General features: G+C 36.2%; 1 long non-coding RNA gene across 1 annotated transcript; it reads right to left on the bottom strand.

Annotated features, from left to right (window-relative positions):
• Positions 1-617: 617 nt before the first annotated feature.
• LOC116175144 lies at positions 618-25,268 on the bottom strand. Its single transcript, XR_004146252.1, has 3 exons — positions 25,153-25,268; positions 25,041-25,085; positions 618-745 (listed from the first exon to the last, which is right to left on the bottom strand). It is a non-coding gene; the product is annotated as an uncharacterized LOC116175144 (long non-coding RNA).
• Positions 25,269-25,429: the final 161 nt, after the last annotated feature.

Raw genomic sequence — 25,429 nt, 5'->3', positions numbered from 1 at the left:
AAGATCGGCGCCAGAAATATCCAGAGTGTAGCGAAAATAACGCGTTCACCGGCGGGATGCTCAGACGATTAGCGACGACGACGGCGACGTCGTGGTTAATGAAATTTGTATATAATATGCAGGTCGCATTTTATATACTGTTCTCGTTACGAAACGGGTCGCAATGAGCTTGCATTCCTCCCGTGAGAAATTAATCCTCCCCTAAACTAAATGAAAAGTGAAATTAATAATAATGGAGGCAATAATAAAACCTGTCGTGTCATCGTCTGTATACCGGACATTTCTTGTTCAACCCTATCGAAAAAGGGTTCGCGAGGTTATCGACCTTTACCCTTTGACCCGTATGCACCCCAACGGACGATTAGGTCACCCCTACTCTTCTAGTACGATGACCGCGCTTTTATTACCACGGCTGGCCCCGTTTTTACTCTAAAAATATCCGACCATGGGACTAAAATAAGTACATAATCCGTAAATTGGGACTCCGTCTCGGTTACAAAAGCAGAATAGCCTGCATGTGTCAGTCGATTAGAATTTAAAAATAATCGACCTTTGCGAATGCATCCCGGCAGCGGCGACGACGGCGAGCGACAATAAAATGGTGCAGCAGCAGGAACGGGCACTTACCGATCGAATTCATTTGGAGACTGCTCGTAATCCTTGATGCGAAGAAGTGGTGGTCGAGAATCGTAGATTTCGAGGTCGACGTGATCTCCTGAAGGCCCATCTCCCTGCTCGAAAACTCCTGAAACAAAACGAAACGTGATTGTTTTTCGACAAGAAAAATACGCGAGAGGTCGTCGATTCTTACAACGATAATGAAACTTTCAATCCCTTTAGGGGTTGGAAGACATCTAATTGCGTTGTTAATGATCGCGACAATTAAGGTTCCTTTTCCGGGTTTGCCATAAAAAAAGCAGAAATATCGTGGATTTCTCACATTTATAGAGAGCTTCAATTTCGAGAGTTTAAAGAGGGTGCAATACTTGTACTTAAATTTAAAACAACTTCTTGCAGGATTTTGAGTAAAAAACACAGCTAGGTAATATACAGGGCGAATAAAAAGTAAGGAACATTGATGCTGGAGCCGTTAGTATTGGTCATATCAATAAAAGTTGAATGATTAAATATTTGCCACAATCTAACGGTTTTCAATTTTTTCCTGACGTCATAATTTCAGAATGTAATGTCAGCGCAAAAAATTTTAAATGGCAACCTATATTTTTTTCGACAATGTTAAATAGTATTTTGTTTTCTCTTTACGTCCATGTATAAAAATCACAAGGTTAATTGAGAAAAATTTTGAGAAATATGGCCTTCAATGCTTTGGAAATAATTACCATAAAACAAATTCGAATCACTATTAATGTCACTCATAATAGAATAATAATAATATCAACATCAAATTGGTTACCAATGGTAAGGGCTCCAGTATCAATGTTCCTTACATTTTATTCACCCTGGTGGATACGTGTGTATTGTGTATTCGTTCATCCTGAAATCTAACCAATTAGAGTTCGCGAAAAACCTTTTTATGTTTAAATGGGAAAAAACCTATAGTTGAAATATACAGGGTGGTCCTAAATATGATGTACATACGGAAGGGGCTAATTGTTCGTCTGCATCTGCAGGGTGTTATAATGTAACGATTTTATTTTCTCGTGCAAGTTTTGAGATATTTAGCTCAAACTTGGAATATAAGTAACGCCAAAGGTCTTATCATCATTGGTCATGTCAATGGTAGTAAGAATCTACACGGTGATGTTTTTTCAAGAGTCATGTTTTATTTTCTACTCCTGAACTTTTTCCCGTGCGCCGCTGGTAAATTGTAAAATTAGAAATTAATGATTTGCTTAGAAACTTTTTGATCTCTTGTAACTTTTTTTGTATCTGCGAACGTTATCGAGAAAAAAATAAAAATCAGAAAGTAAAATTTTTAAAATGGTCCAGTAGGCGCTGGCTTTTTTTGCATATTCGCTGGTTTTCATTGACTTTCGCAGTTCGCATTTGAAATTGTATCTTGCATAACACCCTGTAGATCGGTAACGAAGCGTTTGCCAATCATTGGAATAGCAAAGTAACGATGAAAACTAAACGTTAATTTATTATAAGTTGATCGAAAGGAAACTGGACGCTTATTGGCTCATTTAAATTTATTATGTAGCGCGCACTCAAATCGAGGCGACGACGCCGACTGCGCATCAGTTGTCGCTTGGGCGTAATCGGCGTTGGAAAATGTTTCAACAATTTTTAACATAGGGATGGTTCCCAGATCAAATTTAAAGACAATTATTTTCTCTACAAAATGGTATTTTTTCCTGAATTGTTCCAGCTAAAGTGGAACTATCACTGTTAGAAGCAATGTGTTGTAAATTTTCAATAGTTAATGAATTAACAAAATTAGCGGTCATTTTCCGATATGCGTTTTTGTGATATGTGAATCGTACAATTTCTGCTTTCACTCTGTTATTTTTTCATCGACAGAAATTTAATTTGAAGGTTTCTATGGGGAAACGAGATTCTGCTGATTTAAATAATGAAAACACTCAAAAAAAATTAAAAATCCCCGAAATACTTAACAACAATCGCGCGAATATTTAAAATAATTGAGAATTCAAGACTTTAATTCCGGTAATTCAAAACACTTAAAACGATGTCAGTCCAACTCGGCTGCAGAGAAGAACTAACCGATGGACACGACCACTTTTTTATTATCTCGAAAAGCACTTTTTCAATTTCTTGGAAAATACGAAATTTTTACAGCCATTCTGCGTGAGTAGGTTAAGTACCTGTACACTGTACAGGGTGGTGGTTCAAATTCGTGACTTACTAGCACTTCATGCGCGTATCGTGCAAAAACCGGCCGATATTCACGTGTAGCCGGATACCGACCGATTTGAATGACGTCGGCATGGGTCGACGCGAACATTCTAATCAAGCGACAACCGATACGTGTGAAAACTCAGTCCCATAAACCGGTAAGCAGTCGGTCTTATAGTAAGCGCCCCCGACATTAAGCCGAATATCGCGTGTTACGCGGCCATTGTCTGACACGTGTGAAGTTCGCATATCGTCGTATACAAGAGCCATCGGCTAACCGATATCGGCCGGCCCTTACCCGATACGTGTATAACGGGCTTTACGGTGAGATACAGTGTAGGTTAAATGGAGGTAAAGTTTCCCCTTTTGAAATTTTTAAAAATCTTTGGAAATAACTGAAAATGTCAAATATCATTTTCATTTACCATAACTTAAGCAGTATGGGCACTTTTTTTCGTAAAATCTGAATCCGTTATCAAAATTTCCATAGCACGCTAGATGTAGAAGCTACAGGCTACTATTTTCATATTTCTTATGGACGGCATATTGGACTTGAGATACTTAGAAGCATGAAAACTGTAGTAGTTGCAGCCTTGTACGAACGGACGGTGGAAAGTGACCATAATAGCGCCTTCCAACACGAGTTGAAAAATGCGCTAAAAAGACCTCCGTTATACTTTTGAATCCCTCTGGAAAAACGTATAAAGATCTCAATAAAAGCGTAGAAGGCTATGAAAAGTGCCAACAAAATTTCGAAAAAGAGTGGGAACCCAAGTAGAAGGTTTCATCAAACGAATTCATATTTTTTACACCAATTAGTATTGTAAATAATTTTGACAACGTGTACGAAAATTTCTTTACTCCAAAATCTATCCCTCTGTTAGACGGCTAATATCTCCAACCCAGCATGGTTTTATGAAGCAAAGGTCGACTGTTACAAACTCGGTATATCTTACTTAGTTTATAGAAACCATCCTGGATAATGATCCACTTTGCTAAGGCTTTCGACTCTATCGCTCACGATATTGTATTAGCCAATTAAGACAACTTTGGAATGGACCAATCTCTGCATGTTCTATTTCAGTCATACCCACGTAGCAGGTCTCAATATGTAAGATATAATAAGTTTATTTCACCACCAATAACTGCCACTGCAGGAATATCTCAAGGGTCTAACCTTGGTCCACTCCTGTTTTTGTTATTTATTAACGATTTACCTGATATTATAATCATTCATTATACAATGTAGCAATTTCCTTCTTGCTGATGATTTTAAAATATGTTCTTCCATTTCGGGCCACCGGTGATAAGGAATAATCGCCGCATTAATTACTTTCACCGTAACATGATTATATATTATTATTATTATTAATATACTACATCACTTGCTATCGGTTCTCTATATTTTTAGCTGTACCTATAGTCTTGATAATTATGTGAAATGTTTTAGAGTAGGCACTACATCTTGCCCCCCTTCCCAGTTGACTAACTCATTTTCTATCAGGTTATGCAAAAAATAAGTTTACTAGAAAAGTTTTTTGCCTAAGCACAATTTTTCAAAATTTGGTAGTATTATTAATACTGGGTGTCCCAAAAGCGGTCCACAGGCCCCAACTTAAAAATTCTAAATGGGACATCCTGTATTTCTTTCATTCGATTTTTAGAATCTACGTTAAGTTCTATGATAAAACCAGGGACCTCAGTAACATTGAAATCGCAACACCAAGAAGGGGTGGGAATTTTGACCAAACTTGGCAGAAACCGTTTAACTTTTTAAAAAGTAACAATGGGGTCATCCCGCCTTCATTTTTTATTTCTGATCCACAAAGTACTTTAAAAATAAAAAGACCCGTGTGTCCTCAATTTTTATTTGCGAGTAAAATAAACCCAAAATAAATTATTGAAAAGCTGTGTTTTTAGTCCGAATTTGAAACGCTTCAGACTAAATACGTCACAAACCTACAACCAATCACGTAGAAGTGAGCTGGCAACCTTACGCGAGGGTCTGACGTTTGTCACATTTGACGTTTTGAGAGGGATGTTTAACTGCATCTAGCACGAAAGTGACAAGTGCCTGTGACAGATGACGCAAGTTATAAATGCCATTCTCCTGCAATATTGCCAAGTCGTTATGTCATCTGGATGGTTCTAGGAGCTGATTGGGCGGGCTTATTACGTCACAGAGCTCGCCACAATCATATCGTTTTGAATAAACCTTTAAAACCGCACATGTTCATTATTTTTTTGCTAATCAGCCTCTATTTTTAAATAAACTTTTACTGTCCAAAAAAATGTTTTATGGTTTCAGGTACACGCTTATTAAATTAGAACTGCGGAATTCAACTATACTGTAAACCCCCATTGATTTAAGTTCATTCATATGGATCAAGTGGTAATGGCTTATATGACAGTTCTTCCACTTTTCTTTTAGTAATTTTATAACGTGTGTATGTTTTGCGAGATTTTGATCAATTTTTATTGTTTTTGCTTTACATCTGAAACCTATAGTCGCACAGGGTGGATTCAGTGATGAATCCCGATTCTGTTTGGTAATGCATGATGGGCACACAAAGACGTGGTGAACGTCGCAATATTGAATTTTCTGTTGCGAGGTATTTGCACCAAACTCTGGGAATTATGGTATGAGTTGCTATAATTTACGGGAATAGGTCTCGTTTGTTATTCATCTGAGACAATATGAATGCCCAACGATATGTGGATGACGTACAACCCCATATTTTTCCGTTTCTTCAGCGGTTGGAAGAACCCATTTTTCCAGCAGGATAAAGCCTGTCACAATATTGCAAGACGTTCTATGGACCGATTTGCATACGATAATCTCTTGCCACAACGTGTTTTTCGTATCAAAAATAAATTAGAAAGTGCTGAATGACGTGTACGATGTAAATAGTTGAAAACAACACTGCGATGAAGAAAAGAGATAATGCTATTTGGTAATAACAAAAGATAGTAAGAGAGGCCCCTACCCTACTATATCTGTTGGATCCGCTATAGAAAGAATCTAAAAGGCCCTGAACTAGTCTAGAAAAGCGGTATAAAGACCTGACAGGAGCTTCTGGAAAGCTTTCCATATAGGTCCCATTGGTGCCTCACGAATTTGAACCACCTGTACATGCCATTTATCATTTGACGGATCTAGATGTGTTTTTGCCCTAATTTGATTTACCTTGTTTTTCATGTGTATTTCTGACGTCTCTTGTGTTTCGTTTTTATTAAGTCCTTTAACTGCATTTGACTCGACACCTGAATTTATTTGTACAATTTGAGACGTTTCATTTGTGTACTTTTCTCTTCCATTTTGTTGCCGTAGTTGCTTCAGTCCTTGTATTTGCGTGTGCTATGCCAGGTTTTTCGTGTTCAATCACGATTTTTTCCCCTGGCCCTTTTGTGTGTATAATATATTTCCAATGTTCTTGTCTTTTCTTATCCTTATCAGTTTTTTTTTTTTAATTTTCACTATGGGAATCTCGCAACCGTAAGGGATACAAAGTCGCTTAAATGGACAAAGTTAAGCAGAATTTTATGCTGATTAAATTTCCCATTCATAGTTTGTTGTATGTAGACAAAAACGAAAAATGTCATTTAAAAGATATCTAAAAATAATGTTTACAAACCCATAGTAATTATTTCTCAGCTTTCTGATGGTGCTAAAATAAAATTTCACATCAAATTCCTTATTTCTTATGGACGCCATACCTATTCGATTTCTACGTCACTTGGTATTTCATTTGGGAATCAACCTTGAATTTTGCCTTGAAGTTTAGAATGCATTTCTTATGGCAATAATTCCATAGCTGATTGTGATTGAAACCAAATGCATTTGTTTATTATCTCGTATAGTCACCATCGACACGGCCTTGGAATTATTGCCATAAGAAATACATCGCAAACTGATGATAGTATTTTAGCACCATCAGAAAGCTGAGAAAAAATTACTATGGGTTTGTTAACATTGTATATTTCCTAAACCCAAGAAGTGCTTCTAAGATGCTTTCAAAAAAGTTTCTACAAAAAGCTTTTGGTGGATTTATCAGATACCCACCTAAGATCTTTAGGGCGTAAAAGAACGAAAGCGGATGTGGTGCAATATTTCCGGGAAATATAACTTGGTTTGTTCTAAAACATTCAAAAGACTCGCGACCACTCGGAAACAAATCCAGTTTACTGTATAGGTGAATCGAATTGCGTTTCAGGACAGTTCCAATTTCGACGCCGAGGTAATAAATAGTTCGCGCCGTGCCCGTTATAAATCATTTCATTTCAAGACTGTTATAAATTTATTGTTAATTGGTGGCGATAAACAAACCGCGTAATTAAAGTGTAATGAGATTGCGGTTTAAGTGTAAAAAAAAGTTTTTTAACATATATGAACGCGAACGATTAAATTTTTTTTAGCTCATTTTCCATTGTCCGCACTTTGTCCGTCTATACCACTACTAGTCCTCCAGTTTAAGCCTTTTCGTTGTGGTTACTTTCTCATACGGTGTATAGTACGACCCAGAGACCAGAACGACTTTTGTCACTTCCTTCCCGAGTTATTACTGATTGTGTGCGGGGAAAATGCGCTTACATCGTCGGTCGGGAGTGACCACGTTTTTAACTTGTTTGGGTTTCCCTCATCTTTAGAGTTTTATAACAAGGAAACCGACCGGCCAAATCGCATAAAATTTTCGTATGTTGTCAATTGACCCTTACATAACATGCATTTTATTTACGAAATTTAATTTTTGACGATGGCTAGTGTCATTGCCGAAACGAAAAATTCGCGGATGAGTTCCTTAAAGTAGCACTGTTCCAAGTATACACCTTGGATTGTAGCAATTTGATTTTCTATCAAATGCAATAGTAAAAATGACAAAAATAAAGTCCGAGGATTAAATTTTCAAGGTACGCTCTGCACGTAACATTTTTTTCCCAAAAAAACTTTTGAAATTTCACATAAAATGTCAACGTTCCATTAAAAATTGGGATTAACATTTAAAACAACGAACATTTTTGAGTGTCGCCATTTTGAAAACATTTTACATCGATTCACAGTATCCCTTCAAAAGCCTACTTACCTATTAAACTTGACCAGAAACCTCTAACTTGACTATGAGACAGGCCTAGCAATTTAAATGGATTTTTAAAGGTCGTCGAAATAAATACCGGAAAACTGTGCTCTCTGCAAATTTCAATTTCTGTAGAAAGCTTACATCTCGGGTATAATTCGTATACACTGGTGGGGGTTATAGTTTATGCCATTTTGAAACGAAATTGATCAGAACAACAAAAATCCAATTTTGTATATGTTGGGCGTTAAAGACAAGATTTTTCAATTCGAGAGGAATAGGCGGATAATTGTTCTACATTGCCGTCTTCTGCGAGTTCTCAAATATTTCCTTGAACTGAGCTGAGAAAATGCACGTAGTCAGATATGGGAAGCAGTTGAATCCGATAAGCGCTGCATCTATGACCATTGGACTAAGCAGTCCCTACTTGAAACCCGCTTCATTATTAACTTAGACCTAAACCGAAAGTCTCATTTATCTTCCAAAAGACAGATGATCTAAAAAGAGAGGTAATTGATTAGGATTTGAAAAAGGGAAAAAGGATCCATCGACATTAGCTGAGTTTTCCGGCGACTTTTTCCTTGCACCGCGCGAACTATTTTCGAATTATGTGGGACATTTCGAAACAATTAATTGCATCAAAGCGAGGTATTAAAAAAACGGACGACAAGGATCGATTCGTACGGTTTTCTCATTCAGCGTTCCAGTTCCCACCCTTACATTTTGAGAGACAGATATATTCATTCTCCCATCACTGCATCACTTCAATAAAAGTGCATTGACTGTGAGCACAGTTCATTATGCACTCATTGCGTTACAACTACGTACGTAGTATACGCCTACTATAAATACTATACGGCTCTAAAAGGGACGTTTTTATGAATTACGTGGGGCGATTTTTATAGAATGAATTTTAAAATGACGGGGCGTCCTATATTTTGTAATTAAATAGCGAGAGTTCAATACCCACAGGCTCCTATTAGAGATCAATATTTCTACTCGGAACAACGCAAAAGATTTTTTTTCGAAATGTTCATACATTTTTAATGGAACGGATAATTTCGAAAATTCGATTTAATTTGCGTAAACGAAATAATGAAAAAATATCGAAGAATTAACGCACCAAATTCCGACGGTAAAATACATATTTAATGCGAAAACAAACATTTACCACGAAAAGGGTGCGGACCCGGTAAAATCCATACGTCCTCTTCGTCTTCTTATCGAAGCAGCAATCCAGTTAGATCGGGACATCTCACACGCGTTTCACATTCGGTAGCGAAGGCGTCGGGACGCAATACTTTCGTCACGATAAGTCACAAGCACTGTACACATCCGTGTTTTCATAAATACCGTAATTAATGTCAAAATAAGCGGGAGTGCGTCGCGATGCATGATCGGTTAGACGCCGTCATCGGGTGGAGACGGCAGTTAAGAGCGCCTCCACATGTCTTACGGGGGCACCACCGGTCGGGCCGATTCGACAAGATCAATATGAGCGTGCGTACGGGGTGTGGTAGACCGTAAGGGTGGCACTGATTTAGATATCTACGCAAGACTGCACATCAAAGATTACACACTACGTTCTTTCATATTTGGAGTAATCCAGGATTTTTTTTGTTTGTAAAATATAATTACTCCCACAACATTATGAATGGAAAACGCTCGAACAAAATTAAAACAAAAAATGCGCACTACTCGCACGCGTATAATTCATTCAATCACGAAACATTTCATTTAATCCTTAATTTGAAGTATCCGTTACAAGTGACCGAGTACTTAATTTTGGGATTATTATCTGAGGTATAGGTAGATAACAATTATTTCGAAAATTAAAAGCTAGACCGTATTTTCTTTGGTTTGAAACGCTGGGGATTTGAACTGAGCCCATGCATCCGGTAACACAACGATCGCGATTATAAACTTACGCCCTAGTGTCCATTTTCATTTATAATTTGTAAACTACTGCTCAAATAAATGAATGTGGTAAACCGTAGACCTTCACATATCTACAGATTACTTCAATCTTTCGTAATCAGTGGATAACTTTTAAATGGTTGACATTAAGGTACGCGCACATAGAACGGCATCGGACGCAGTTTTTAATAGGGTACCGCACATAAATATCGGAATCGCCGGAAGAAATTCAGTTTAGTGAGCGGTGAACAAGTCTGGAAAACGAAAAGCTTTAAAAAGCAAGACTGAGCCGCAGGAAGAATAGACCCCTAAAGCGGATCTAAAAAACTCTCGGCGAGATTCCACGGGGTCATTGCGTTTGACCCATTTTCAATATAGCCTGGTCAAAGTACACAAAATATCCGTAAAATGCAGCAAAAAGTAAAAACCTTTTGGAAATTCAAATTTAGGTAGTTAAAAGGATTGTGCTTAATATGAGAACATCTTTACCAATTTAGGTAAGCAATTTTACGGAAGAACTTTAGTCGAAAATTTTGTTACTCTAATTGTTTAAATAATGAAAATACAGAAAAATGTTCACATCAAAAATTATAGCCAATGCATTTACCTACAGAATTTGTCTGAACAGTTTTCTGATATCTTCATTAGTTTTTGAAATATACCAAATTTTCACAATAAATATCACGTAAACAACCGCGACGCTACTACTACACGTCAACTCGCCTGCTTCTACAGAGAGCATGCGCGTTGGCTCACAGTGCGACGGCGCGTAGAAATAGCTGCCAGTGGCTTTTAACCTGCTTTTTCACCTTCATTCATACTCCCTTCTCTTTCATACCTGAGGCATAGGTGTGTTCATATGTATCGCGATCACTTCTCTATACAATTAATACCAAGCTGGAAATAGTCTGAATAATATATGAGCACTGAAAAAAGCTATGTTAGATTTTCTAAAACACGTCTGATTCTCGGTCTGATTTTAGCACTTATTATAAATAATTGTCTATTATTTAAAAAATTTGATATTTACAGAAAAACTGTATTGTTTTGAAAGTACATATATACTTCAAAGTATTTACAGATAAAGTTTCATTGAAATATACTAACTTTGTCAGTTTTTTCACTGCATCACAACTTTCAAATTATTAACTTTTAAATCAAGTCTTTAATGAATTCGGCTCACGGGACGTTCGCGCGCACCCACGAATCGACTTCCGCTGAAATCAATTATATCTCGTACACTTTTCAATTTACAGAAAAACTTTTCACAAAAATTTTGTAGATAAATGCATCAGCTACAAATTTTAATTGAAACTTTTTTCCGTATATTTAATATTTAAACAATTAAGAGTGAAAAAACAAAAACAAAATTTTTCACTCGGCAATTTTCCGGAAAATTGCATACCTTCGTACAGAATTTTTCATATTAAGCACAACCCTTTTGAATACTCAAATTTAAAATTTCAAAAAGTTTTTATTTTTTGTGAAGCTATATGTGTACTTTGACCACGCTAATAGGGTTGTTACATATACAGGGTGATTCCTATAGTACCTGCCACCGTTTGGGAGCGTGTAGGTGGTGCGTAGGGGAGTATTTTGATATAGGACACTTGGGGTCGGAAATCTAAAATAAGGGTGCCAGAGCCAAATTTACCTTCTGGAATTTCGCGCCTGTAGGTAGGCAACCCAACCGGCCGGCGGTGCACACGGAGCGATCTCAGGCGGCGATGTGTGGCTGACACTTGATCAGAATTTTGTTTAAACCCACGAAATCCCGTCTGCAACGACGCGTATCAAGTGAATAAACACTATGGCAATAGTATAATAATAGTTGGCTAGATGTAGGAAGTGCATTGAGAACAACGGTGGCCACGTTGAACACTTGTAAACGTTATTGCTTTTGACTGTCGTTTTCCCTCCTTCCCTCCCATGTCGCTTCCTCGCGCTAACTCGCTCTGCATCGCTCCGCGCGAAACGTCGGTCGGTTGGGTTGCCTACATACAGGCGTGAAATTCCAGAAGATAAATTTGGTTCTGGCGCCCTTATTTTAGATTTCCGACCCCAAGTGTCCTATATCAAAATACTCCCCTAGGCACCCCCTATACGCTCCCAAACGGTGGCAGGTACTATAGGAATCACCCTGTATGGATCCACTGTGTCCAAGATAAGGAACCATTGGATCATTTGGATCTCCGAAACCATAGAAGATATTTATGACGATGGTCAAATTAGAGAAAATATGTGGAACTAAAGAGTTATTGTATTGTATTAGCATGCTTTCAAGAAAACCGGGAAATTCCGATTACTTTCGAAGATATGTCAAAAAAAAAAACGAAATCATCCGATTTTGCTTTAATTTTTGCTGATATTATTTGAACTGATACAAAAAACTTAAAAAAAAAACACTATCTCATTACCACTTTTTAAGCTCCATAAGACAGAGTTAAGAGATTTTCAATACAACGTTTCGTTTGGGAGGAATCATCATCAACTTTGTTTTTTTTTATGGTCCGTCAAAAAAGTACATACTGTATTGATAATCCAGTAAATAGAGGGGAACGGTTGGGTAGTTCTAAATTTTTGATATGTTATCTAGGATGGTTAGTAAGTATTTAAAATGCAAAATGCACAATTCTTCATCTTCCGCGTCCGCCACTACATTGAAAAAAACCGAAAAAAATTAAGCACTTTCTTTAGATTTACGCTTATAACTTCGTTTCGGGGCATTTGAGCTACAAAAGAGTTCAACTCGACGTTGTAGAGTAGATTATTAAATTTTTTAAATTTTGTTTCTAGGACTGATAGTTACAGAGATAAGCACTTTTTAAAAAAAATTTTAAAAATCGCATTTTCCGGAAATGTGTCAAACTTCTAACTTTATTTTATTTAATTGTGAATATTGTGACCGAATGACCGGTATCTGAGTGAAACACTGTAATAGTGTTTGTAAAAATTACTAATGGTAACAACGTAAATCAGCTAAAAAAAAGGGCAAAAAAATTCATCTACAAATCTTAGCGCGGAAAGAGGAAATGACAGTTCATAGCACATGTCAAATATTGCAAAGAGACCGTGACAGCTGCCCATATAAATATCTGCTGATTTTTTTTGAAAAACGAAACATTGGTCCAGATGCACTTAGTAAGGCACGTTTTTGAATGCTGCCCACAAACATGGGGAACGGATTTTCAATATGGCGGCGGGCGCGGAGAGAGAGAGGAATTGTGCATTTTATATTTGAAAGACGTAGATACTCGCGTAGATACTAACCAACTACAAAGAAAAGTTGGGAACTGTTGGTGTCAACAGGATGGTGCACCCGCACACATCGCCCTAATTATGCGAAAATACCTATCAGACATATTTTCCATTTCCCCCGAAATTGCCCGATAGGTATTCTCGCACGATTATGACATGCGCGAGTGCACCATCCTGTTCAAACCAACAATTTCCACCTTTTGTTTTTTTTGTGTGTGCTTTACATCGTTGTATTCGTAATAAAAAATGCTACTCAATACAGTATGTACTTTTTTTACGGACCATATAAAAAAATAAAGTTGATGATGATTTCTCCGAAACGAAACGTTGTATTCAAAATCTCTTACGCTGTCTTGTAGAGTTTCGGTTTTTCGGACATATCTTCTGAAGTAATCGGAAGTTTCCGGTTTTTGTTTAAAGCATGATAATAACTCTTTTATTGAGCAGATTTTCTCTAATTTGACCAACGTCGTATCTTCTATAGTTTCAGAAATCCCCATGATAGACATCCTTATCTTGGACACAGTGTATAGGTCAACTGTGCAAAGTTTGAACCGAATTACTTATCGTGTTCACGGACGGACACCATCGACAACAGATTGATTACAAAGAGCGGGACAATAAATCTACAGAGCGGGCGGGCGAAATAATTTGCCGTGTCCCGCGCAAATACCACTTGCTATAAAAATTCGTTTTTGTTTCTCTCATTCACACCAGTCGAACACTGCAACTGTTGGATATAGGTAGCTGGCACTTTTTTTTTAATATAAAATTTTAAAACATTTCTATGAACTCGATGTTGAAAACCAAACCTCGAACCAAACTAGCCTACTAGTCTTTGCTTTTTGAGCGAGTTTTTGCGTGTGAAGGTAAAAGTTTGATTTTTCGATTTTTAGCCCATAACTTCTTTTTACTTCCCGCACGTTAGTAAGGGAGGTAGCTATTGCATTGGGGTAAAAAATGACCCCACACTTTTTGACGGAAATATACGTTTGGAACCACCATGAAACCGAACCAAACAAAATCTCGACTGTGTCAGTCTGTCGATCTGTACTCTCAATTCCGGCTAAACGGATGAACTGATTGGAACCAAATTCGGTACACATATTCTTAGATACCACAGTAAATTTCTGTATTCAGTTATCGGAAATGCCTTTATCACAAAAGTTTCTTTGTAATGATTGTTGCATAATATGCCGTTTTTAAAATAAGTGGATGGAGCCAGGTAAAAAAGTTATCGGACCAAATCTTTTTAAATGGATTCAATTCAAAAAGGTTAATAAATTTAAAAAAAATTAAAAAATTTAAACATTTTGTAAAATTTATAGTATTTTTTGAATCATTTTAAACATTTTAATGATTAAAAACCTTTTTAAATTTTTAAAATTTTTTTGAATCCACTTGAATCTTTTTTTAATATGACCCTTGGTGTGCTATAGTTCTGAAAAGAGAATTTAATATGCTGTCTGTTTAGATTAAAATATACAGGGTGTTTCATTAAAAAAATTTGGTTAGATCTAATAACTTTTTTCCATGACGCCGTATATTTATTCTGAAAGCTGTAGATTATGCAACAATCACACAGATTTCCGATAACCCAATAGACAAAAAAATTATAGGTTTTTATCTATACTTCAATCGAAAAATTTAACTTTTGCCCATAACGTAAAAACAAAGGACTGTAGGCCAGTTTGGTTTTTAACATCGAATTTATTTCAAAAAAATACACAAGGACTGCCAGGTCAATTTTTTTCTATCGCGTATAGTTCACAAGCGTTACCCCATACTAACGACCAAACTCACCCCCCTAGCTACGGCCCTGGCTAACGAAAAAGCAATCACCCAGTCAGTAGTTATAAGCAAGACTTTGAAACGGTTTAAAGACACGATAGAGAGTGTTTATTTTTCGAAAGCCACTATGCCGATTTCGCTTATCTTATTCTTATTCAGACACCTTTTTTATGGAAAATTCGAATGTGGGATCCCGTTTTCAAGTTTTTAAGATGACGGAGAAACTCGCGGTAACTTAAATTTTTTATGGACTCCATTTTGTATGTTGACATTTTGAGATTACGTCATTTTTTCTCTTTACAACCGTACAACGAAGTATCACACATAAGTAGTTCAGTATCACATTTTTCCTAAAAATACAATTTTTCATTTTTTGCGAATTTATGAAAAAACAAAACGACGTTCATGATCTCCTGCATAAAAAGTTTCAAAAATATGAATTGCCCGAGGCATTTGTGTTTTTTAAGAGTTCTCCGAACAACTTGATGTGACGACAAATTCAGCTGGACGGGATGAAACTTCTAATTAAGAATTAAATAATGAATATTTCAGTATTTGTAATAATGAAAAGTGTTTACCGCTGGTAAAAGGTCCTGCTTATATTCATTGGGGCTATCGTCATATTGTCACCTACATCTTTTAAACGAACTAGCAAAAAGCCAAATACGCAGAGTACCAAATTACATAAATGCCCTTATTTTACATTCTAACAGAGATTTTGGTTGCAAATTCGTAGCCTACGTTGTATGTAAGGGCATTTGAACAAATCGTGGATGCATTTCTTCAGTTATTAAATTTTCCGGACAATGGCGACATCATCGCCGCTGCTACTTCCATTGATTTTCGGTTGAATGTCGTAACGGGTCGTATTTAATCGTTATTCTTCGACGATCTATTATGCACATCTTACTTCCTACTAAGAAAAAAGGAACGTTAAACCGAGTATTAATTCGCACGACTCGTAAATCTAACGATACCTTTTCGATAGGCTGCAGTCCCAAAAATTGTGAGATTTCGTCGGCGATAAAAACAAAACAATATCAAAAGTTTTTCGGTTAATATTGCAAAAAAAATCAGTTTTATTTACCGTGTTACAATCTTGGAATAGATCAACGAGTGTACAGGGTGGTTCAAATTGGACACGTTCTTTAAGAGATAGGAAAAAAAAGACTTCGGTGTCTGGAGCCCAATTTTAACGAGAAAATCATTGTCGCAAACAGAATTCAGCTATCACTAATCGTTTGGCCGCTAGAGGGCGTTTCTCGAATTTAATCGATTTCCTTAATGCCCCATAACTTTCTTATTATTAAAGATAATTGATTTTGGCAAAATCTTTCTTAGAGCACTTTTTTATGTAGAATCCATTGCGATACAATTTTTATACAGGGTGTTTGATTTTTCTTATCCGACCCTAAACTATATTTTTTCACATAGACCAACCTATATATTTTGGAGTTTTTGAAAAGAGCGTAAAATTTCCTAAATTTTGATGTATATCACTTATTATATTTATATTAAATATTATTTGCAATATTGCATTTTATACATTAATAGTTATTTAACCAATTCTTACTTCGAAGCTGAACTTCGCCTCAAATTTTCTATTAATTTAATGTATCTTTTTTTTTGAGTGAGAGAATAAAGTTAAAGTTATATAAGGTTACCCAAGAAAACAAATGCAATTGATATACTTATTTTATTGTACTGTCAGTTACTTTTGATTTTCACGTTTAAGTAAATAAATATTAATAAATCCAACGATAATAAAATAAACATGTTTCTTTATGAATTTATGCACTTGCAGTGACTGTATTCATTCACCTCAATTTCTTATTGAAAACTGATAGATATGATAGGTTGGTTGTCTATACAAAAATAATTGTGAAAAGTAGGCAAATAATCAACGATTTTTCAGGACAAATCATGTATTAATAAATCTATAAACAAACGATCGACGGAAAAATGTTTTTATTGTAGGCTTCTAGGTTTCCATACAAAAATAATTGTGAAAAGTAGGCAAATAATCAACGATTTTTCAGGACAAATCATGTACCTATTAATAAATCTATAAACAAACGATCGACGGAAAAATGTTTTTATTGTAGGCTTCTAGGTTTCCATGGCGAACAAAAGATGGTAGGGTTGTTTAAAACGGTTTTTGGTTACCTGTATTATTTATTTATACAGGGTATTACATACCGGGTGGTGCCTAGCGCGACGCAGCATAGGGATTTCAATGGTAATTTCTTTATAGCCAATTACTAGCTCCCCTAATTATTTTAGAGCAAAAGTCTAAATACGTTTTTTAGTTTTTTATTAAGTTTTTTTAGAGAAAAAAATACTAAATCTGTTCAAGCTATTACTCATAATTTTCCGTTTTTCAAAACAGTAGAAATCGACAAAATTAAAAGTTTCACTTTACAATAAATCGAATATGCCTTGGAATTACCTAAAAAAGCAGCGATCACGTTTCATTATTTGCCTTTGACGTATATTAAATTTATACTTGTTTATAAATTAGTTAAAGAACTGCAAGTGCAATAACGTTCAAAATGTCCGTCAAAACCATCAGGAAAACGACAATACAGTCAACGTTTTGGCTGCAGTAGCGGAAAATCCGAATATAAGTTTAGGAACAAATCTGCTTAAAATCAGTTTTTTTTCTTCGATTATGTAGGTATAGGTACTCTGATTCTCTCTGATACACAAATAGTATCTGATGCAGATGCAGCATACATTCTCTAAAAAAACATTATCCAATTGCAGCTTTTTCTTGCATCGGATAGTTGTAACAGAATTAAATATGAAAATCGTTCGACGTCAAACAACGATAACAGAGCGATGCGCTTGTAGTTTGTTAAAAGATTCCAAAGCATCACTGATTTATAAAAAAATAATTTTTTATTTTGTCGATTTCTACGGTTTTGAAAAATGGAAAATTATAACTAAAAGTATGAACAGATGCAGTATTTTTTTCTCTAAAAAAAAAAAAACGTATTTAGACTTTTGCTCTAAAATAATTAGGGGAGCTAGTAATTGACTATAAAGAAATTACCATTGAAATCCCTATGCTGCGTTGCGCTAGGCACCACCCTGTATAAGTATGTAAAAAAAAATGAGTGGCAGAGGGGATCAAAACAAGCATTTTTTCCAAATAAACCGAGGGACCAGCGTGTTTCGTTTGGGAGCCACCCCCAAAAGTGGTAAAATTTGCATTTCTTCTTTAATTTTTTTCTCAGCAACCAGAGTTAGAAAGAGTTAATTAATAATCAATAAATTAACTAATTACACTTCAATAAAGTATTGCTTGTTAATGAGCTTGAAGTTATTAATAAAATTACAGTACTCTCTAAGTACGAGTACCTACGTTGTTTCACCTATTTAAAGAGATACTTGGGGTTATTATGGTTTAGTCGTATCTTCATTGATTATTGGCGTGATCAGTCATTGTAAACTGTCTGGAGTTTCTTCTAGGCGCGGTAACAAGTTTTGAATTTATTAGATCAAAAGAATTTTAGTTATTTATGCATCGTATTAAAGTATTGTTTTGAAATTTAGCGTCACGTTAATGCTTTTATACCCCAACGATTGCAAAGATAACCCGTGGATATTCAAAATTTTGCTTTTGCTAGTGTAGTCATTCGTGATTCGTACTGAGTATCAACTACAGTTTTAATATCCGATTACTTCCGTGTCAGACGTTAACATTGCTATTTCGCAATACTTTATGTGTAGCGCGATTCACTACCCTTTTATTTGTTTGTTGTTATTGTCTGTTAGATTTGCAGAACGCACCCTTCTGAATTCAGACAGCCGCTACGATCACCGGAATTTAAAGATAAATGTAGTTATTTTCGACGACTCCATGATTCGTTTGATTACATACTGATTTTCGATACAATCAAATTGTAATATTTTCTGTGATATTGAAATTATTTGCAATGGACGATTATGGCGGTGAACCAAATTTCAAGTTTCTATTTCAACTGCAAAGTTAAAACGGTCTACTTAAATCACACTGTAGAAAGCCGGCGTTCGTCGTGGAACACCCTGTATTTATTGCAGGTCCTTAATTTAAGCACATGTAATTCATTCTGGAATATTCTGGAATAAATAGCTCGTGCTGACGACGTTGTTGCACTTAATGAAATGGCATCTGGTGTGGTAAGTAAATTGCGTATCGTCCCCGATTTTGATTAGTCGATTGTTATCTTTGCACTTCTACAAGTCAAGTATACCTGAAAAAGTGTTTTCTTTGGCGGTCTTTCCAAAACAATGTGAAAACTCCAGACGCAACAAGTATAAAAGATGACTAAAAGGCATTGTGGACGCATGATCACGACATACGTACAAGAATATGTAGGTAAATTTTCCATCGATTTTAAGCAGCCTTTTTCAGTCACGTCTCAATGCAGAGACCTCAACCCCTCAGGTGGAATTCGCGTAGACTTTCATGGAAAATACGTTAAAAATTCTACCCTGCTACAGGCTTAAAATACAAGAGACAAAATGTAATCCAACGCGTGTAAAACAAGTGCTCGGGAATCTGAAAAAATTGCGTAAAACTCGACTCCGCAACCGCAAAATAAAAGTTATGTTTGCGAGCGCGGTTTGCGCGCATATTTCAACACGTGGTTTTCGAGACCGTTAAAATTATTATTATTATTATATACGTGTAGTTTTCGAAACAAATCAAAAAGTAAACCGAACACTTCTCCTAGGTGTAGCAAGGAATGCGATATCGCCGGAAGTGGCGGTCGACACCCGCCTCGATCTTATCTGGAGAACTTTCTATACGCTTTATTTACCCTCTCGAATTATAAGTGAACGTTACCAAGATTTGCCACGCTTGCGAAATTTAGAATCTGCCGCCTAGATTCGGGCATTATGACTGTGATAAATGGAACGATGTGACCCACTTCCAGGACACGCTGTGCGTCACTTTAATTGATGAAACTTTCGTATACAGGAATCAACTGCAAAAACGTTCCATTGGATAAGAAAAATTATTGTGTTTCTTTTTTTGTGGAAAAAATACTCGTTCCATTAGCCGTAGACAACCTCGACGAGATTTCCACGACGTACCCCTGAATGTTTAGTCCCCAGGTATCTCCTGCAATACACTGTGATATTTATTAAGAAGTAGACATTGGGATTTATGTGTATTGTTTTTCCCTATGTCTACTTTTAAAAGACAAAATCTCTTCTGAAGGGCGACTAATTTTATGCATACAAAATAACTTCTTAAAACATCTGGCTGTCATATTAATTAGTTCGAAAATTGTTGCTTTTTTTAAAATTTTTTTTGTACCACTTAAATCATTTTTAATATCCTCGGTGTGCTATATTTTTCAAAACGGAATTAATATGGCGTCTGTTAAGATTAAGATATACGGGGTATTCAATTTAATAAAATCCCTTTCGCCGATCTGATGTAGGTAGATTTCTTACCGCCATTTTGTTCCAATATGGCGGAATTGGGTGATCCCCGAATTTGACCGAAATATTTGTGAGTTGAAATCAGTTCATAATTACGACAGTTACAGTGTTTCTTGGAAGTGATATATATAAACCTATAAATATACTGGTACCATTACAATTGGTAGATAGATAGAAATCTACTTAAAAAAACTGCACAGCTAACTAGACATCTCACTAAATTGTTTCTTCCGAGTTTTCTTCATTATTTCGTTTAGTGCCTCTGGGTTCGCTATTGACTTTAGAAAAAAATTACAAAGAAACAAGTTGTAAATACTTAATTATGTCAAAAAGGAAAGCAAAACCAAATATTTTTTCTAAGCTGCTATTTTTAAGTAAAGATAGAAACATTTTGTTTGTCTTATAGAAATATTTTTACTAATATGTTCGGAATGATGCCTAAAATGGACACAAATTTCAATTATTTACCAATTTCGTCGGTGAAACAACTTAAACAAATATTGATCCGATGCACAGGAAGTAAAAGTACCCTTTCTGTCTTGGTCAAATTGTAACCAATTAATTACTTTCTTGGCGACCGTAGTACTTTATTTTGACCACAAACTCGAGTGTGATTTTGAACATTCTAAATACCTACACTGTGCTCAAGATAAGGATCTCGGAAACAATAGAAGATACAAAGATGATCAAATTAGAGAAAAGTTATGTAATTGAACATTTATCGTATCGTATGGGTGGCACTCCCTAGGTACAGACGTTTTCGGGTCGCATCAACAGCCGTCTGTGTGACTTAACGACAGTCGTGGTATGACTCCCTGGACCGCCAGCTTTACATGCCCTCCGCAGCATGGTAGTCAGATGTTCTGTACCACTAAAAACTGGAAAGTTGTGGGAATCGAACTCACAACCTGCGAGGTTAGAGTCCGAGCCTTAAACCGCTACGCCAAACTGACATTTATTTATTTATTTTTATTTATTCTCCTTCTCTTGTTCTGGGCCCTCAACAGGCTTGCGCCCAATTACAGAGTGACCCGCATAATGCTTTTTAGAGGTGCCTTATACTGTAAAGAAAACCAGCAAATTCTAATTACTTCCGAAGATAAGACAGATTTTTTGATGATGAACAGATACAAAAAGATAAAAAATGATCTCCTCCTCCTGTGAGATCGAAGAGACTTCAGCACATGTTTGTGTGGCAGATTAGTATTCTATTGGCCAGTTTGGACTCCACCATCAGTAAGATCTTGTCGGAGACAACCACATTCCCTGAGCCGGTAACCCACTTCCGACGTCCGGTTCACTCGCAATTCGCATTTTGGTGAATTTCGCTAAAAACCCTCAGTTTTGGGGCACTCATAGCTCGAGCTTCTATTGGCGACACGAGAAAAAGAGGTCGCGATTCGAACTCTTAAGAAATTTTTGGGCGCCCAATGTAGACTATCCCTCGAAGATGCGCGCCTTGCAAGTTGCAAAATGTGGTTAATTTCGCCCCTAGGGAAAAAAATCAAAATTCCGTTACCCAGGAGTGGACCTTTCGGAAGAAAACAATCGGATCCAAACTGTAGAAGATAGGAAAAAACTGAAAAATCACCACGTTAGTATAACATGCTCGGGGATGGCGTCCAAATGTCGCCAACCCCAAATCATGTAACCCCGTCTCTAAAGTTGTTAATTACACGTCTTCACCTCCTCGTCTTTCTTCATGCCACTATTTGAGTTCTATAAGACAGCGTTGAGAGATGTTCAATATAATGTTTCGTTTCGGAGAAATGATATGGCCCGTAAAAAGAGTACATACTGTATTGAATAGCACTTTTTATTACGAACACGACGTACGGCACAATGTTAGGAACTGTTGATTTCAACAGGATGGTGCACCCGCACAAAACGCCCATCCCGAGAATATCTATCAAACAAATTTTCTAGAAAACGGAAACTTTGTCCGATATGTATTCTTGAACGATTTGGGCGTTGAGCGGGTGCACTATCCTGTTGAAACCAGTAAGTACTTTCAGTTTTCTAGTTTTCTTTACAGCTTCTTTAATTTTACCATTTCCGTATCTTCTATAATTTCCGAGATCCCCTTATCTTGAACACAGTGTATATAAAACAACCGACTCGTCCGCCATTTTGGAGTCCATGACAATGGACACTTGAAAAAGGTTCCATGTACTGCATGTATTGTCTTATTATTTAAAGAAACATTGATTGTTGTAACGTTATTAGTACATAAAGATAGCCATGGCTGCGCAGATGTTTTCTCCTTGCTATTTCAATGCTCTTAATGGATTCCAAAACGGCGGACGAGTCTGCTATGTTAAAGTACTGTACATGTACATCCTAATGTGACGACAGGCCTAGGTACACAGTACAGGGTGCCTCAAATAAAACTTGCATCACTAATTAATAATTATATATCAAGTTTCTTAGCAATTAACAAAAAATGGATCATTTTCCATTACTATATTTGCTCCTCAAATTCGGCAAATTGAAAAAGAAATTTCAACATTTCTGTTATTACTTATTAGTAGCAATAGCCATGACTTTTGTTGTTCTATGAATTGCTACTAATAACAGAAATGTTGAAATTTCTTTTTCAATTTGCCGGTATACCAAAAGCTTAATAAAACATGTAAAAACAGTTTTGTATGCACCTTTTAATTCTGAACAACTTTAAACTCGACAGTTTTTTCTGTAAAATGTACAGGAGGGCAGGATATTGCATAAAACTAATTTCCCATGTTAAATCCTTATGTTCCTACTTACCGTGCACCACCCTGTATATTGGCGAGGTCGAAACTAATATCTCGTATTAGTCGTATTTGCATTGATTTTTTACTGAACTATTTTAATGATTTTGGGAACTATTACTGACCACTTCAGAACTCTATAAAAAAAGTTCACTTTTGGCGCAAGAGGAACTTCGTGAAGTTTGCCCCTCCACCACATGTTCAACGTTGATTTTGTATTACTTAACTGTTGGAAGTCAATTCTCTAGAACAGTGGTTCTCAACCGGTGGGTCGGGACCCCAGAACGTGTTAGTGGTAGTCGCGAAATATACGAAAAATAAAACTAAAAACTATTATTTTTGCAGTAATTTATTAAGTAAAAAACACAAAACAACTATTGTAGACGTTATTATTGTTTTAAAAAAAATTATAATTCATAGGGGGGTCGGCAAAATAATACTCAACCTAAAGAGGGGGTCGCAGTGTCTAAAAGGTTGAGAACCACTGCTCTAGAACATTATGGAGGCCTTCAGAACTGCATGTTCAAATCTTTATAGTTTATACCCTCGTTTGTAGGTACCTATTCGTTAAGGAATGTTGAGTAGGTCACGAAAGGGAGAATACTTATGTAAGGTATGATCAACGAAATTTTGATTCAGGGAAAGCCCTGGAAATGTTAGGGTCATGTCTAATATTAATTAATTTGACAGTGCGCGTTCAAGGGTGACATTAAAAGTGCACTACACTACACATTTACCAATACGTCTATCTCTCTATCAGGGCCAACTCATAGTCACTGAATTTATAGTTAATACCATATTTTGTATGGAAAATGAATTATAACCATTTTTGTAAGTAAGTTTATATAATTTTCTTTGCAAAAAATTTACAACTCGAGATATCGAAGGGAAGGAAGGAAAAGTCATTTCTCTTGATTACAATGCTTGCGATACAATCCACACTACTGATTAAGTACAAATTCAGTGGTTGTAAAAATACGTACACCCTACAACTGATATTTTTTGTATGCCATATACTTTGAGTGAGGATCCCAAAAATGATGGTTCACATAAGAAAAACAATTGGTTCTATCCTCACTTCATAATCATCTACATCTTCTTTCTCTTTAAATAGCAAAGCCACATTTTTACACTTGATCTAGTGAGTAGTGAGCCACCGATTGTTTCAAAAATCAAAAATGGCATTGTTTTTTAACTTCCTATGCGAAACAGTTGAAACCTTGCGCGGAACACCTCTATTATTCGCTGTTATCAATTATTAGAGGTTGTCACTGTGCAAAACCTAACGTCGAGGACTCGCTAGGACTGTAGTTGAAGCTTGTACCTAATCGGAACCGATTAGCACCCTTCACTGTTCGGGATTACAAGTCATAGCTTCATAAATTCTGAAAACCTCGACTTATTGAATATCACTCAACAAATTGTAGGCAAAAAGGAAATCTCTGAATGTGTCCCACCCGTACTAATAATTGCAGTAACCGTTCACATAAATGCATACAAAAAAAAATGTTCAGCACCTGTCCTTTACCTCGCTAATTGAAGAAATTGCTTTGTACCATCCTCCAGAGATCAAATTATCTTAATACCATGACGTTCATTGACCTAACTGCAAGGTTGTAAGGTATTTAATAATGAATGAAAGCTTCAATTTGCAGGAATTCGGTTACGCATTTACCTTGCGATATGTTAATACGGTTAAGTGCAGGCTAAAAAAATGCAGGTATTCTCCAAATTGGCGACTTAAGAATCGTCGAATCAATGATAACCTTAAAATGAACAAAATTTAAGGGCGAGTGAAAATAAGTGGCGCGTAGAGTAATATTAATTAAACTTACGATATGCCGTTGCGTACATGTTCGAATTACGCACGAAAGACCATAACAGTAACTCGTAGAAACAGAATTTTTACCACGCCATTCTAAATGGCAAGAGAGCAGTAATAATCACACATGCAAACACTTTAAATTTTGACATAAAAACGTTGCTCACGTACCTTCGTCTGAATCATCGATTGCGTCGTCTTGTATCAACGAAATATCTGCAAAAATAAACGAATGTCAGCAACGGGTTGCTTGGAAAAATGTTAATAATTTTGCAAAACTCACCCGCCATTTTGTTCCACCATAAAAACACTGCATTATGTAGGCACGTGATTAAATTCTCGATGTTTTTGGGTGGACGGTTGGCATTACAGGTTGCTAACTTATCGCGTAAAAAATGCATTCTTTTTTGAAAATTTCGGCACGTTTATAAACAGACTCATGTAAAATGGAATTGTTTATCTACATTATTTGTTTAAAATTAAATTATTAGATAATAATTAATCATTCGGTCCACACGTAACCCCTTTAAACAACATAACATGTAACGGGTGATCAAAAA

The sequence above is a fragment of the Photinus pyralis genome, unplaced genomic scaffold, assembly GCF_008802855.1.
Source record: "Photinus pyralis isolate 1611_PpyrPB1 unplaced genomic scaffold, Ppyr1.3 Ppyr1.4_LG6, whole genome shotgun sequence".
In the NCBI taxonomy this organism is placed as follows: Eukaryota; Metazoa; Arthropoda; class Insecta; order Coleoptera; family Lampyridae; genus Photinus; species Photinus pyralis.
The sequence above is the reverse complement of the archived record's forward strand: the minus strand, read 5'-3'. Positions and strand labels throughout refer to the sequence as shown.